This window comes from Apus apus, chromosome 1 (genome assembly GCF_020740795.1).
Source record: "Apus apus isolate bApuApu2 chromosome 1, bApuApu2.pri.cur, whole genome shotgun sequence".
NCBI classification, from domain to species: domain Eukaryota; kingdom Metazoa; phylum Chordata; class Aves; order Apodiformes; family Apodidae; genus Apus; species Apus apus.
The window spans coordinates 105,516,420-105,530,546 of NC_067282.1; the positions used below are offsets into that span (position 1 = coordinate 105,516,420).

Below are 14,127 nucleotides of genomic sequence, written 5' to 3' on the forward strand. Positions count from 1 at the left end.
AACTGTTTAATGTCAGAGACAGGATTAGTAACCTAGTCCTTTTAATTTATCTTTCATGGGGATAATATTTACTGGTGAAATAGTAAGCTTTATTTTTGCTGTTGCACAGTAGAATGTTATGGCTGAGGAAAAGTAACTTCCAAGGTAATTCTTTTTTTCTCATTCTTAGTGTTTGTGCTTTAAGGGTTGACTTTTTTATCCATGATTGCTGTTCATCTTATCTAACATAGTTCCCAGTGATAAAATCTAATAATAAAGACATGGTTGCATTCTAGTTAAATTCATTTTATACTGTTAATATAACATACAGAAGATACTCTGATGATTCTGCCTGAAGAATATAGCTCTGTATCACTTTCTTTAAATGAGAAGCCTTTTCACCTCTATTGGTGATGTGCTAGATGACTATAAAAGTGTAATTGATGCAAAAATGAGGTATTAGTATAGGAACAGCTTCCAGTGGTGTCTGTGGCAGAATTGAACCAAGACTGCACCTAACTTTACTTTCTGCACCCAACAGCAGCATCATTTCAGCCTGTCCTTTAGCAGTGTAGCTGTCTATAAACATGAAAGAGAGGGCAGGCATTGGAGGTTTTATGCCAGCCCTCTCTGATGCCTGAACCTCTTTCCATAGGTGCAATGGTGAGGAACTGAAGTGTGTGTACCAACAAAAGACATAACATCATTTTGTCCTTCTCTGGCCTTTCTTTTTTATCTTTAAAAGTGCAGAAGCCAGAAAATTGATTGAGCATGGAAGGACCTGTTCACAAGGGGAAGTGTACTAGCAAAGCTCTGTGTAGGACAAAAATATAAGAACAGGCAAGGTAGTTAAACATCTGAATGATCTCTTTCTGGAGTATTTTTATTTTACATCCCACTTGCATCTTTCTGAAATAAATATTAGCAACAAAACCTCAGAAAATCTATAGAATAAAGGATATGCTTCACTGCAGGTGTTGAAAGATTTTCTTTAAAAAATATTAAATATGTATGCTGCAAAAAAGAGGAAAATTCTGAAGCAGATGCTGGAAAGCATGTCACTTCAAAAAAGAATAATGTTGTTTCAAAAATGCTGTCATGGAAGTTTGCAAGAAAGTGCATTTTAGGTTTTAATAAGGACCTACCAGGGTCTGTCCTGCTGCTGCATTTGTGCATAAATCAGTGCATTATAAATACATGGTGGATCATCAAATACTGTGTCTCCATTGGGGGTGTATTTAAATGGCTTTTGTTCCACTCTGCAGAGGTACCATGCAAATATGTAAGTACAATCTAATTGAAAGAAAGCTTCCAATTCTGCCTCACCTCCATTTAGTGATAATTCAAAGGCTTCATCTTTTCCAGGTACTGTTTAGTCTATGCACTGACTTCTGTGGGAGTTACAGACTGTGCCAACACTTACCAACTAGCTCACTAGCTGGGAAGAAATTTTAACTTATTGTTTTCTTTGGGAAACAACAAAATTCAGAGGAAAGATTAGGTGTTTTCCCAGCATCCTTTTTGTTTTAATGCTTCTGTTTGACTTGCCTTCTACTTGCTTTCTCAGCATCTGCTGCTTTCTACAGCTTAACAATAGCAATAGTGGACCATGGATTCAATTAAAGCAAATTTGGAGTAGATTTGCTATTGCAATGTGGCCAGTACTGTTAGGCTGCCATCCTTTTGTGTAATCTGATTCCACTTTGAATTCTGCAGAATATTGGCAAAACAAACAAATAAACAAAATTCTACTAAAAGTAGAGTAAGTTGTTATATAATTACTTTGAAAGTAAACACTTCACTCTTTTAGATATTAAGTGACATTCTTCTAGTGGATTTCCTCTCACATCCAGTAACCACCTGGGGAATAATGTGATTTACAAAACATTTCAAGCTGGAAACTATTACTATACTGATTTACCTGTAATAAATATTTCAGAAAATAAGATCCTGGTAAAAATGGGCAATTGAAAAAAGTTCGTTTACACTATTCTAGATAGTAGTTGAATAGAATTCCAAAAAGGATTAAGAGAAGATTAGCCCAATTCTGTAGAATTAATTGATCACACCTGTTCAGATACTAACATATACTTGATTTAGTATGGAAAACCAAGACTTTACAAATAAAATAGAACTGCAGATGACTTATTCCAGCTCTATAACTGTTCACTTGCCAGCACATTAACATGCTGTTGCTAACAAATGCCATTTGGTGGTTGCAGTTTCAATTCTGTTTGCAAATACAACAACAGTCTGGCCTTGACTACCTTTCTGGTGACTTCTCTGCCTAAAAAAAACCCTCTATTAACTTTTATTTTCTGTATTTTATACTCCTAAGTACACACAGCAAAGAACAGTCAAGCTTTGCCAAGGCAATAGGGTATTTACTGTTCCCATGCAATCCCTCCCCTGACAATTGCCACCATTCAGGTTTACTTCCCAGCACTGGGGCATTCACCTCTCCAGGGTATCCAAGTGCCACTAGTTTTACTTGTATACATGGTCTTTGCATTTAGGGACATTTGAACATGACATTAAATTTTAAACAGTTCCATAGTTGTCTGAATATGAAAAACTATTTGTAGCCATCAAGGAGAATAATGTCACGGAATCACGGAATTGTCAGAGTTGAAAGGGACTTCTAGAGATCATCTAGTCCAACTCCCCTGCTAAAGCAAGATCGCCTAGAGCACATTACTTAGGACTGCATCCAGGCGGGTCTTTCATATCTCCAGAGGAGACTACACAACCTCCAGGGACATCCTGTTCCAGTGCTCTGACACCTTCACCGTAAAGAAGTTTATCCTCATATTTAAATGGAACTTCCTATGTTCCAGATTGTGCTCGTTGCCCCTAATCCTGTAACTGGGAACCTCCTCAAACCCACCCATTAGATACTTGTAGGCATTAGTAAGGTCTCCCCTCAATCTTCTCTTCTCCAGACTAAAAAGTCCCAGCTATCTCAGCCTTTTCTCATAAGGAAGGTGCTCCAATCCCTCACTCATTTTTTGTTGCCCTCCTCTGGACTCTCTCTAGTACTTCCCTCTCTCTCTTGAACTGGGGAGCCCAGAACTGGACACAATATTCTAGATGTGGCCTCACCAAGGCAGAGTAGAGAGGAGAATGACTTACTGGCCACACTCTTCCTTATGCAACACAGGATTCCATTGGCCCTCTTGGTGGCAAGGGTACATTGCTGGCTCATGGGTAATTTACCATCTACCAGGACTCCCAGATCCTTCTCCTCTGCACTGCTTTCCAGCAGGTCCACCCTAACCTATATTGGTGCATAGGGCTCTTCCTTCCCAGGTGCAGGACCTTACACTTCCCTGTGTTGAACCTCATTAGGTTCTTCCCTGCCCAGCTCTCCAGCCTGTCTGGGTCACGCTGGATGGCAGTACAGCCCTCTGGAGTGTCACCCACCCCTCCCAGTTTGGTATCATCAGCAAACTTGCTGAGGATACACTCTGTTCAGGTAATTGATGAATATGTTGAATAACACTGGACTGAATATTGACTCCTGGGGGGCACCACTGGTTACAGGCCTCTGCCTTGACCCCACTCCATTAATCACAACCCTCTGAGTTCCCCTACCTCCACTGGGACAACAGACTGCAAGACCTTGCTAGCACTCTTACCCACAATGTTATAACATATATATTAATAATGATATGTTAACTATCATAGTATGTTATTTAATTGCTGGCATGACTGGTTCATAGAGCACATGCTTTTTAGTTACTCTTTCTGTTGCCTTATTACATTGCCAGTGACGATGGAGTCCACTAAACCTGTGTATGCAAGAAAATTGAATGAACTTAGACAAATCAGATCAGACCTCTTGTGTAGGCAGTCCTAGTTTGGGGAAGAGTATTGTATAACAATATAGATAATGTAAACATAACCCATCATTATCCACAAAGGAGCTTGCATTGATTTAAAAAATCACTTTCTAAAGTTCTGGTTTTTTTTTTAATTTCTCTACAGTGGCAAAATTCCCTTGAGTAGAGAAGTTAATAGGTGGCCTTTTTTTCTGCACAAGTCTTTCCAGAAGTTCCCTATAGTATTTATGAGGCTAGAAGAATTCAATAACTTTTTGACCTCTTTCACAAAACATTCCTTTTCCAGTTTCACAACATGTTTTATACAGCTTGGGTGGACTTGCCCTAACTGTACAGAGGTATGGGCTTACCCGAGTTCATTTGAAGATAAATAGCCAAGCTAGATTAGAGGAGTTGGCTGTTGATGCTGGCTCCTTTTCTTCATTTACTATAGAGCCGTTGGCTACAATTTCAGACTCTGGTTGACTTTCTTGGATTTCTTGCAATTAGTTCTCATTTGGTGTAAATATTATTTTTAGAAAGCAAAATCTCATTTTCTTTTAAAAAGTGTTGAGGAGTTGTCACAGTTCTTTATGCGTTTTATCACAAAATATTTTAAAATGTATATTATTTTTCATTGAAAGCTACTTTAAACCAACTTCAAAGCCAGTTAAGGTAGTACTGTAAACAATGCATGTTAACTTTCTGGTTGTTGTGCAATTTTAAGGTCCTGTGTGGTTTTGAACTTGTAAGATTAATTAAACAAAATGGTGAATGGAACCGGCTTGGCTTCTTGTAAAGGTTAGCATAGAATCACAGAATTATAGGTTGTTAAGTTATGGTTTAGAAAACAGGTACTCCAGGCTCCTTTTAAGAAGTTTGTGGTTTTTTCCTAAATAATGGAGTAGACCCTGTTGATTTCTGAGAATAATGTTAGAGGAATTGTTGTAGGGTTAACATTTGTAAGATTTATTATCTATTTTGAATTTCCTGCAAGCTAGATGGTGTTAGATGATTACATTCAGATGCAAAAAACCCCCTCACTGTAGACACACAGTGATAATCACAGCAAAAGGTCCATGATGACTTTAAAACAATGTAATTGTTCAGACAAATATGTGTTGCCTCCATGGATTTGAGCTAACGCTAACAAAAAAATTGTATTATGTGCTCAGAAAGTAATAATAATTTGCCTTTTTTTGGTTGTTGGTGGTGTTTTGCTGATTGAGTTTTTTTTCTTTTCTATTTACCCCCACAGAAAAATAGGAGGTGTTCTTACAAATTTGTGTTGTTTGGAAAGATCATCCTATGTGAGAAATAAAGATAAGAAGCCAGACTGTAACCAGTAGTATATATGGGAAACAAGCTGGGCTTTTTTTTAGACTGATGTGTAGGATCTGTGTGTGTGTTTGCATGTTTGAGGCAAAGAGAGAGATAATGTTGCCCAGGATAAATGATTTTTACTGTAGATACGTAATTAATAAAGTGTGTTTTTTCAGCATTTTTAAATGCTTGATTTAGCTGGGCTACAAAAAATACAAGCACGAGTTCCAAAATATATTGAAACTTTGGTCAAACTCCTGTAGTGAAATGCAAATAAACATGCAGCTCCAATTTGCTAAAGATGATGGAACTGAACAGATACTTAGTTGTTTGACCAAATAATTCTGTAAAAATCATGAAGTCAAATTTTTGGGAAGAAAGCCTTAACACCTTGCTCATTAAGGTATTAAACTGATACTGATTCTCAAGGTGTGTAGATTTGTTTGCCAAAACTGTCATTTTGTTTCATGGACCTACTCCTTTAAAATTGTCTCATCAAAATTATTTTTTAGAAATATTAGATAGTTTGATGTGATTCATTTCACAATCATAGGATAGTTAGGTCTCAAATTATATGCCTTATGACTACCTATATAAACATACACAGGCAGATTTCTGTTACAGTAACACGTGTAGTATACCTTTGATAGCTGTAAAATGTGTTACGATGCTTTCAAAAAAATGCTTCTGTAATGTTTTCAAATTGTTTTGAAATGCTCTAAATTTCTGTATTTTAAGAGAGGTGGATTACTGGTTTTACAGCTACCAATGAGGTTACTTATGGAGGGAAGGAGAAAAATTAGGTATGAGGTGTGGTGTTAAACATTTATGATCACTGCTTACAGGCAGTGTCTTCTAACCAACCGAGTTTTTCAAGTGCTGTTTGTCACAACACTCTGCTGGATGTTGACAATGCATGTACTATTTTTCTTTACTTTCATTCTTACATTTTGTGCTTTGTTGTTAAAAGCTTCCGCATCTTGTCCCTGTCCTTGGATCTCCCTTCTGTCAGTAGAGCAGATGTGCTAGAGGCTGAGAAGTGGCAAAGCTAAATGCAATTAAATAACAAGCTGAGTAGCACAGCTGCTTGTGAAAGTAGCTTCATCAATGGATAACAGAATTTTGTTAAATGTAAAAAAAAAAACAAACCTCATTAATTTGACACTTTTGTTTAAGAGGGGAGGCAAAGACTAGTGAGTTCTAAGAAATCTCAAGGTCCCTTTTCTAAATGTCACATGCCTATGTTTGCAGAACAATGTTCTTTTTAATCTTCCATTGCATTAAAATTAAAAATGAAATGTGTCATAATAAAAAATAATTGCTTATATTCACTATTCTTCTGGATTTTTTTCTCCAAAACAGATTATGCTTTAGTGTCTGTTCTGGTTTGACAAATGTTATATACATACAGAGCATTTTTGTCTTATGGAGGGATAAAGGTAGCTTAGACTGGTAATTATCCCTGTTGTTTTTATAGTAAGATTAAGTTAAAAGCTTAGAGGACAATTTTTTATATTAAAAAAATTGGTATTTAAATAACTGAATTGCCCTTTTCAAGTCTGATTTAGTTCACAGTCAGAATTGAGGTCAACAGGATAGTTTAGAACTTGATAGTATTGGCAATACTACAGCCTTTCCACAAATTGAGATTTTTGGCCTAACTGCTTGTTCAGCAACTGATGTTCTCCAGATTCCAGTTAAGCAGTTAATTTGTCACAAGATATTTTTTTTCTACTAGTTATTAAAAAAAGTCTCTAGCTACTGCTTTTGCAGTAGAATTAGATTTAGAGTAATAGAGGGGGACTTTTTTCAGGACAATAATTAATTAAGTACAAACTGAGATTAACTTGGAAATGGTCTGCTTCAATGTGCAGAGATGCTTCTTCTTGGCCTTGCTTGTGTGATTCAGGTATATTATGTTTGTTTCCAGTCTTTTTGTCATTCTCTGGTCAGCTCTGTTTATTATGTAGAGTTGTAGCAGCTGTAACTCTCAACCTGTGATCGCTGTAAACCCTTAAAGCCCAAACAATTTTTGTGTTCTGTTCCAAGTGCATTCATCTGATTAAGTAATTCAGTACCATGTTTTTATTTTATTGGTAAAACCTGATGATGCCACCTCTCTTGGGCACCATAAAGGCTATATCCACAGTATTTTGAATGGTTGTGTGGGAATTAATTTTTTTTTAATTTCAATACTTATTAGCTGATTATTTAAGTCCATTTTAATTAAATTACATTCTGGTTTTGTGTATTGTACCACCAAATCTGCACAGTTTAAAGTTGTTTTTTTTTTTTACTTTGCCTTTTTGTGGTAATGAAATTAGGTGCTGTTATAAATCTCTCTTAGAAAGAGCTCAGGTTATTGTACTATCCTTGTAAACTGTTTATCACAACATGAGAAGAAGCAACTGAATCTGATTCACACTTCAAAGGATTTGTGAGCTCACATTTCTAGGACAATCCTCAAGTGGCTTCTAGTGACATATAAAAATTAATCTTTTTACAACAGCAAAAGCGAGGACACATAACTTGACAAAGGTTATCTCTTTGGTTTTGTGGCAGAAGAGCTGATATGCATTAAATTAATTCCTTTTCAGATTCCACTGATTCATCCTGATCAACAGCCTGATGTAGATAATTTTATATTTATACCATATTGGACTGTCACTACTTTTGTGGAGTGATACAAGTGAGATTTCACCAACAATAGCTATTTCGGGCTGTTGCAGTCAGCTATTTGTCAAAGAATGATGAAATAATCATTAGTATTTAGTTCTGAATTTCCTCAGTGGACACTTGGTCTCATAGCTTCTTGCTATGGGGTGGATTAAACTTCTTTCTCCTGAAACAGCAAAAAAAAAATGGAGCACTACTGCTGTCAGCCTAGCATAAAGCTTACTTTTCTGCATGGTGTGGAATTTATGGCTTGTCTGTGATAAATTTAAGACAGCAGCAGGGTTTGGGTTTGGCTTGTTTCTTGTTTCCTTTCTGTGGTAAGAAGGAATTGTGATTGTTCATTGTCCAATGGCCTGGAGGGAATAGTTGTCTTTTCTTCCTCTTTCAGAGAAACCTGTGTCTGTTCAGCCTCAGCAAGTTGTAACCATGGTTTGTTTGTTCTTGCCTGCTGAGAAGGGATGAAGATAGGGAACTAAATTGTTTGTATGACCTTAGCTGCAGAAAAAAAGTTTCTTTTTTGCTGTTGCTGAAAACATTGCTGGAAAATTGTACTGTCAGTTCTTTGTGTCAGCAAGGAGGAGAATGAGCTGCTATCTCTCTCTACCATGGAAAGAACATAACTGGATGTCCTCTAGCTCTGAATCCAGGAATCCATGCTTTCATTTCTCTAGACTTGTTTTCTGAAGCTCTATCTGTCCTGATTCAGGGCAACAAATGAAATGGAACAATTTAATTCTAAAGTCAGATCACCAACATACACTTTCAGTACTGTCCAAAATAGTGTTCAGTGAAAGTAATGTCTGAAGATGGTAGGTCTTCTTGCTGGTTTGCTTTGTTCCTTTTTTAATAATCTTGAACAGTATTGGGTACCTGCCTATTTGATAACAGCCTTTGTCCTGAATTTTTTTTTGCAATAACTATTTAGGATATGAACTTCCCTATACCATACTCTGTTTTGAAAAAACTCAATCTTTTTAAATTGGTGAATCTTACTGAGTTGACATCTTTGAGTCAAGATTCATTTAGAGAAGAAAATCCCAGTAAGGTCACTGGTGGCCTCACAACATGTAAGATAAAGAAAGGAACATTATTTTGGGTTATGGGGAATTAAACATCTTTTCACCTAGTAAAAAGAAATTACTTAATTAAAAATAGCGTGCTGTTATTCCTAAGACGTATTCTGGCTTGTAGCTAGTGACAGTTTTAAGAGGGTGCCAAATAGAAAAGAAAGAAATACAGAAAACTTGAGACAAAGTCGTGACACAAAGACCCAGCATCCCAGATGTGTCTCACTAGGGCTGAGCAGATGGGAAGGATCACCTCCTTCCAACTACTCTCCGTCTAATGCAGACCATGGGGCAGGCATTAAAGTGTTGTTTGAAGTTCTTGCTGCAGAGACTGGTATAGTATCACCTCCAAGTGACTATTCGTTCTGTAGGCATTCAGGAGGAGTTTTTCTCTGATTAAGTTGCACTTGCATTTTAAAAATCAAGCCAAACTGAATACAATACTGTCCTGGTTTAAGCCTGGACAGAACCAATTTTATTTTTCAGTTAACTCTCTTCTAAATAGCTACACTTGCAGAAATGTACAGCTTCTTTTTCAGTCAGTGCCTGCTTTTAAAACTGATAATGCTTGATGTTGAGCTTGATGTTGTTTGTTGAACAAAACGGAATGAACAAAAGGGGTTCACACCTGCAACCTTCCTATGGGGAGGAGCAGACCAGACAGGTGACCCAAAACTGACCAAATGAAGTATTCTATCCTATATTCATCACACTTGATCTAAATTCAAGGGATCACAAGGACTTAGCTCTCTTCATCCATGGCCAGTGTCCTGGGAGGACACTGCCCGTTTGTCTGCCTTTAATACTCATCAGTGGATTCCTGAATCTCTGTGTTGCTGTATCCAGCTGCCGCTGACTCCAGGAATCCACTCCGGGATTTTTCCAGGGCTGCCCTGCAGCTTTGATAGTGATGTGAGCATCATTGAGAGGGAGAGGGATACTGGTTTCGTATATATTTGTATATATTTAATTCATTCTTTTACCTTTTTTATTATTTTTTTAATAATAATTATTTCATTAAAGCTGTGTAATTTAGTTTCAAGCCAGTAAGTCTCTCTCCCTTGTTCTCTTTCCTTTCCTCTTCTGCGAAGGGAGAGAGGTTAATAGAGAGCGTCTGTCATTCATTTAATTGCTTGCCCAGCATTAAACCCTGAGAGATACCTTAGAAATATAATCAAGATGGGGATTTAGGATATTAAACAATTGAATATCCATAAACAAGACAATATAAAAAATAAAAAGGGGGAAAACTACTACAATTGGCACACAGACAGAGGTATACATAAGTACTGTTGCATGACATGGCAATTATTTTGGAAAGTTAAATTTTACACATTTATATTACTGGGTTTGTAGAATCAGATAAGAAAAGCAGGAATAGGTTCTCATTTTAAGGAAACAGATTACCTCTGGTGTTTAGGTGCGACAACCATTAACTTTATTGTAATTCTACCCGCAAAGATCTAGAATCACTGCAATTTTTGAAAATGTCTCTTTATTGTCTGTTAACAAAGACATTAAAGCAGCTGAATAAGGCTCACTTTCTCAATTCTCCTTCCCTGAAGGCTGGTTTATTCTTTTCCACTCCCTCTGTTTCTTCCAAAAAACAGCAAAATGTTTCCCTTTTAAATTAGTTCTTACAGGGGGCTAAAAAGAAGAAAAATAAAGAAAGCAAACTCAAATAGTATTGAATAACTGAAAAATATTTTCTTCAATATTTGCCAGTACTTCAGTCATACGAACATTTACATCTCTGCCAAATCTTTAACATGGTCTCTTGCTTGACCAAATCATAATCTTTAGTAATAAAGTATATCACCCAAATGCTAAAATTAGTGTAAGGCTAAGTAACTTTATATTTGTCAAAATCCTGACAATTCTAGTTCAAACTTTTCTAAAAGGTGGTGTGATGATTGTTCTGCTTGTTTGTGTGGTTGGTTTTTAGCTTGGGAGTTTGGGATTTCTGTAGGAATTTAGATGGAGGTATTGTACTCTTCATACCTTTCAGTATCTTTGAAAGTCTCAGCAAATTTTATTTCATCTCTTACTTTTGATAAAATGTAGGCAAAACATTTCTAGAGCTTGTCTACAAAAGTTTGTATTATAGAGCTGGCACAAAAATTAAAGAAAAAAGGAAAAATGTAGCCCAATCACTTACTCTGTTTTCAAATGCATTTTAATTATTTTGGATTTTCTGTTTTGTAATTCTGGCTTTAAGATTAAGTTAAATTAACTTCAAAATCTACTTCCAAATAAGTTTTCTGTGATAGTCTCTTAAGTGTGAAGGCATATAATTTGTACGATGTGTTCATTTTTGCTAAATTTCTATCTTAAAAATACTTTGGATAGGTATTTGGGAATGATATTAAAATTGATGTTTAAAACTGATAATTGATAATTTTTAGGTAAAGCTAATTAATGCCAAAGCTCATGAAGAATACATATCTGAACCTTCTGAAAGCTTTGATAAGGTTCTCATTGTATATAAATTAAACCATGAGTATTTCTGTGTCTGATTGTTACAGTGGAGGTGAAAATACCATCTTTTGACTGATAGATGTTTATTGTGTTATTGTGAAATTAACAAAGAAGATGACAGAGCTGCCACGGACTTCACTGCCCCAAGGTTTTGTTTACCTACAGTATCAAATAATTTTGGCTGAGGTGCTTCAGTCGAGCTGAGTGATTAACACTGGGGCTTTGCTTTTCTGACTGCCCACCACTCACCAAGTATCAGGGAAGAGCTGGAGAGAAAGAAAAATTCTGCAAAAGTTCTGCATGTTTCCTCATGGACTCTGTATCCCTTCTAATGTGGGATGGTCTTGAATGTGCTATGTAGGGCATGTTACCTCAGGTACCCGACAGGGGACAGCTTCTGCCCATCAGTGGCCATTTACCAGTAAGAAGCTTATCACTGGTGGAATCCCTTTGCTGCTCTCCCAGGGAAGATGAAATGGATATTTGAAGAAAACTTAGGATGTGTTGCAGCACTACTGCTAGTTTGTGCCTTTGATGTTGTTTCAGAAAGCATAATTCTCCTATATCTCCCTTGTGCTTGTGTGCAAGACAAGATTGCTCTGTACAGCTAGACAGTGAATCATCCCTCCTACAGGATGAAGGGATGGGTCTTTGCATATAAACCTATAGGACTTTGACTTGTAACATGGGTGTTTGGTTAAGAAGTACAGAATTCTGCTTATAATGATGTCAAAAGAGAAAAGAAAATGCAGCCTAAACTAACTCTCAGGTATTCTTCACCAATAGTATAAAGCAGCCTTCATCCATCTCCAGCTCTCCAGGTTTCTTGTGCCCCTTTGGCTGTGCTGATGTAAAAGGTTGTGCTGTCACATGGTGAACTGGATAGGAATTTTTATTTCAGGGTTAAAAATTACCACAAAAAACCTGTGTACATTAAAGGCAGGACAGGGTAGAAATCAACAGTTAAGGTTCAATTGAGCTACTAATTCAAATGCAGAAAGTAATGTTAATCTAACTCCATTTTTGTGAATTGATGGAGTTATGTGGCAAAGACACTCCAGTATTTCCAGGAGGTGAGGTGCTGGTGGAGGAGTGGGATGCTTGGTGTGGCAAAACGGATGGAATATTGTTATTGGTTACTGAATATCTTTATTGATAGTTATTGCACTATACAATTTTTTTTTTCTTTCCCAAAAAGAAATCTGTATTTCAGATTGCAAAAAAGCTAACTTAGTTAAGGAACATCAGAGATAAAGATCCCTGGAGTATTTCAGGGCTTTTTTTATAGCTATGGAAGAATAATAAAGCAAACTGGTCAAACTCTACCTACAGCTTGATTTAATGTGGGACAGAATAGAAACAGCACCACAGAATAATACATTTTTTTAATCAAATTTAAAATATTTCCAGTCAATTGGTGGCATTTCGTTGCAAGACGTTATGATATGTAAAGCTGTTAAACGAGTTAGATAATTGTATTTTACTATTAACTATGCCTAACATTACATCAAATCTTGTGCTTCATACTTACTTCTGGTAGTTGAAGGGACATGCTCTAAATTCTGTGTTTGTTTTATTGAATAGTACTGTCTACCTCTCTACAGATTTGGACAATGAGACCTTCAAGAACATTAGCAGTCTAATTAAATCAAGGCAGTGGTCTCACAGTAAAGACTTTGGGAAAACATTAGTGAATCTTTTTCTGTTTCTCTGTCCATATTTAAAACAAGGTTATAGAAACCCTGTAAGACTTGGATGCATATGAATTTTATAATTTTTTCAACAATTGTGAGCATCCATGAAGGGACAGGAAGAGTGAGTATCTTTGCATATAGAATAATAGAATCATAGAATGGTTAGGGTAGGCAAGGACCTGAAAGATCATCAGGTTCCAACTCTCTTGCCATGGGCGGGGATATCTCCCATTAGACCAGATTGCTCCAAGCCTCATCCAACCTGGCCTTGAACACTTCCAGGAAGGGGGCATCCACAACTTGTCTGGGCAACCTGTGTCTTACCACCCTCGTAGTGAAGAATTTCCTCCTAGTGTCTAATCTAAATCTCCTGTCTTCCAGTTTTAAGCTATTACCCCTTGTCCTCTTGCCACAAGAGACCTATATAGACCTATAGAACTTTGACTGGAATATAATATAAAATCAAATACTGTGATAACAGATGTATCTTTTAATGCATGAAGATTGAGTGCTGTGATTAGTCATGTCCTCATATGCATTCATTTTTATTCAAGAAAAAACGATAAACTCAAATACAGTAGTATTTGAGGCTTTTAAAAAGCCTGTTTTCATTCCTGATGTATAGCAACCTCTGTGCAAAATAATAAATTGCATGGAATATGTTTCAGAAGAGGAAGCAAAACTTTGCCTGCTGAGGTTTCAAATAAAGTTCAGCTACTTTAGTCCCTTACTCAAGGGTCCTGATGTCACGTTATGTTTCAAATATATATATATATTTTTTAATAGAGAATATAACTAGTGCTGTTTCAAAACAATGATCATGTTTCTGGTGCTCATGTTATATTTTAAAACTACATACCATGGAAAATATGTTTGGTGCTCAGCAGATACTGAAAAAGGTAATTAAAGTCCCAAGTAATTAATTAAATCTGCTGCACACATTTCAGAGAAAAGACACACAATGAAAAATGAACAATTATTAATATTAGGGGATATACTTTCTGTGAATTTAGGGGGTTTATTTGCTTGCTTTTTTTTTTTTTTTTAAGTATTAAAATAACATTTTACTTAGGCTAATTGATGCTACCG

At 36.4% G+C, this 14,127-nt stretch overlaps 1 protein-coding gene across 7 annotated transcripts in view; it reads left to right on the forward strand.

The window, feature by feature from the left end:
• The window catches only part of DMD (dystrophin), a 1,087,789-nt gene that overhangs the window by 640,168 nt on the left and 433,494 nt on the right, over nucleotides 1-14,127 (forward strand). The gene's annotated exons all lie outside the window — the stretch shown is intronic.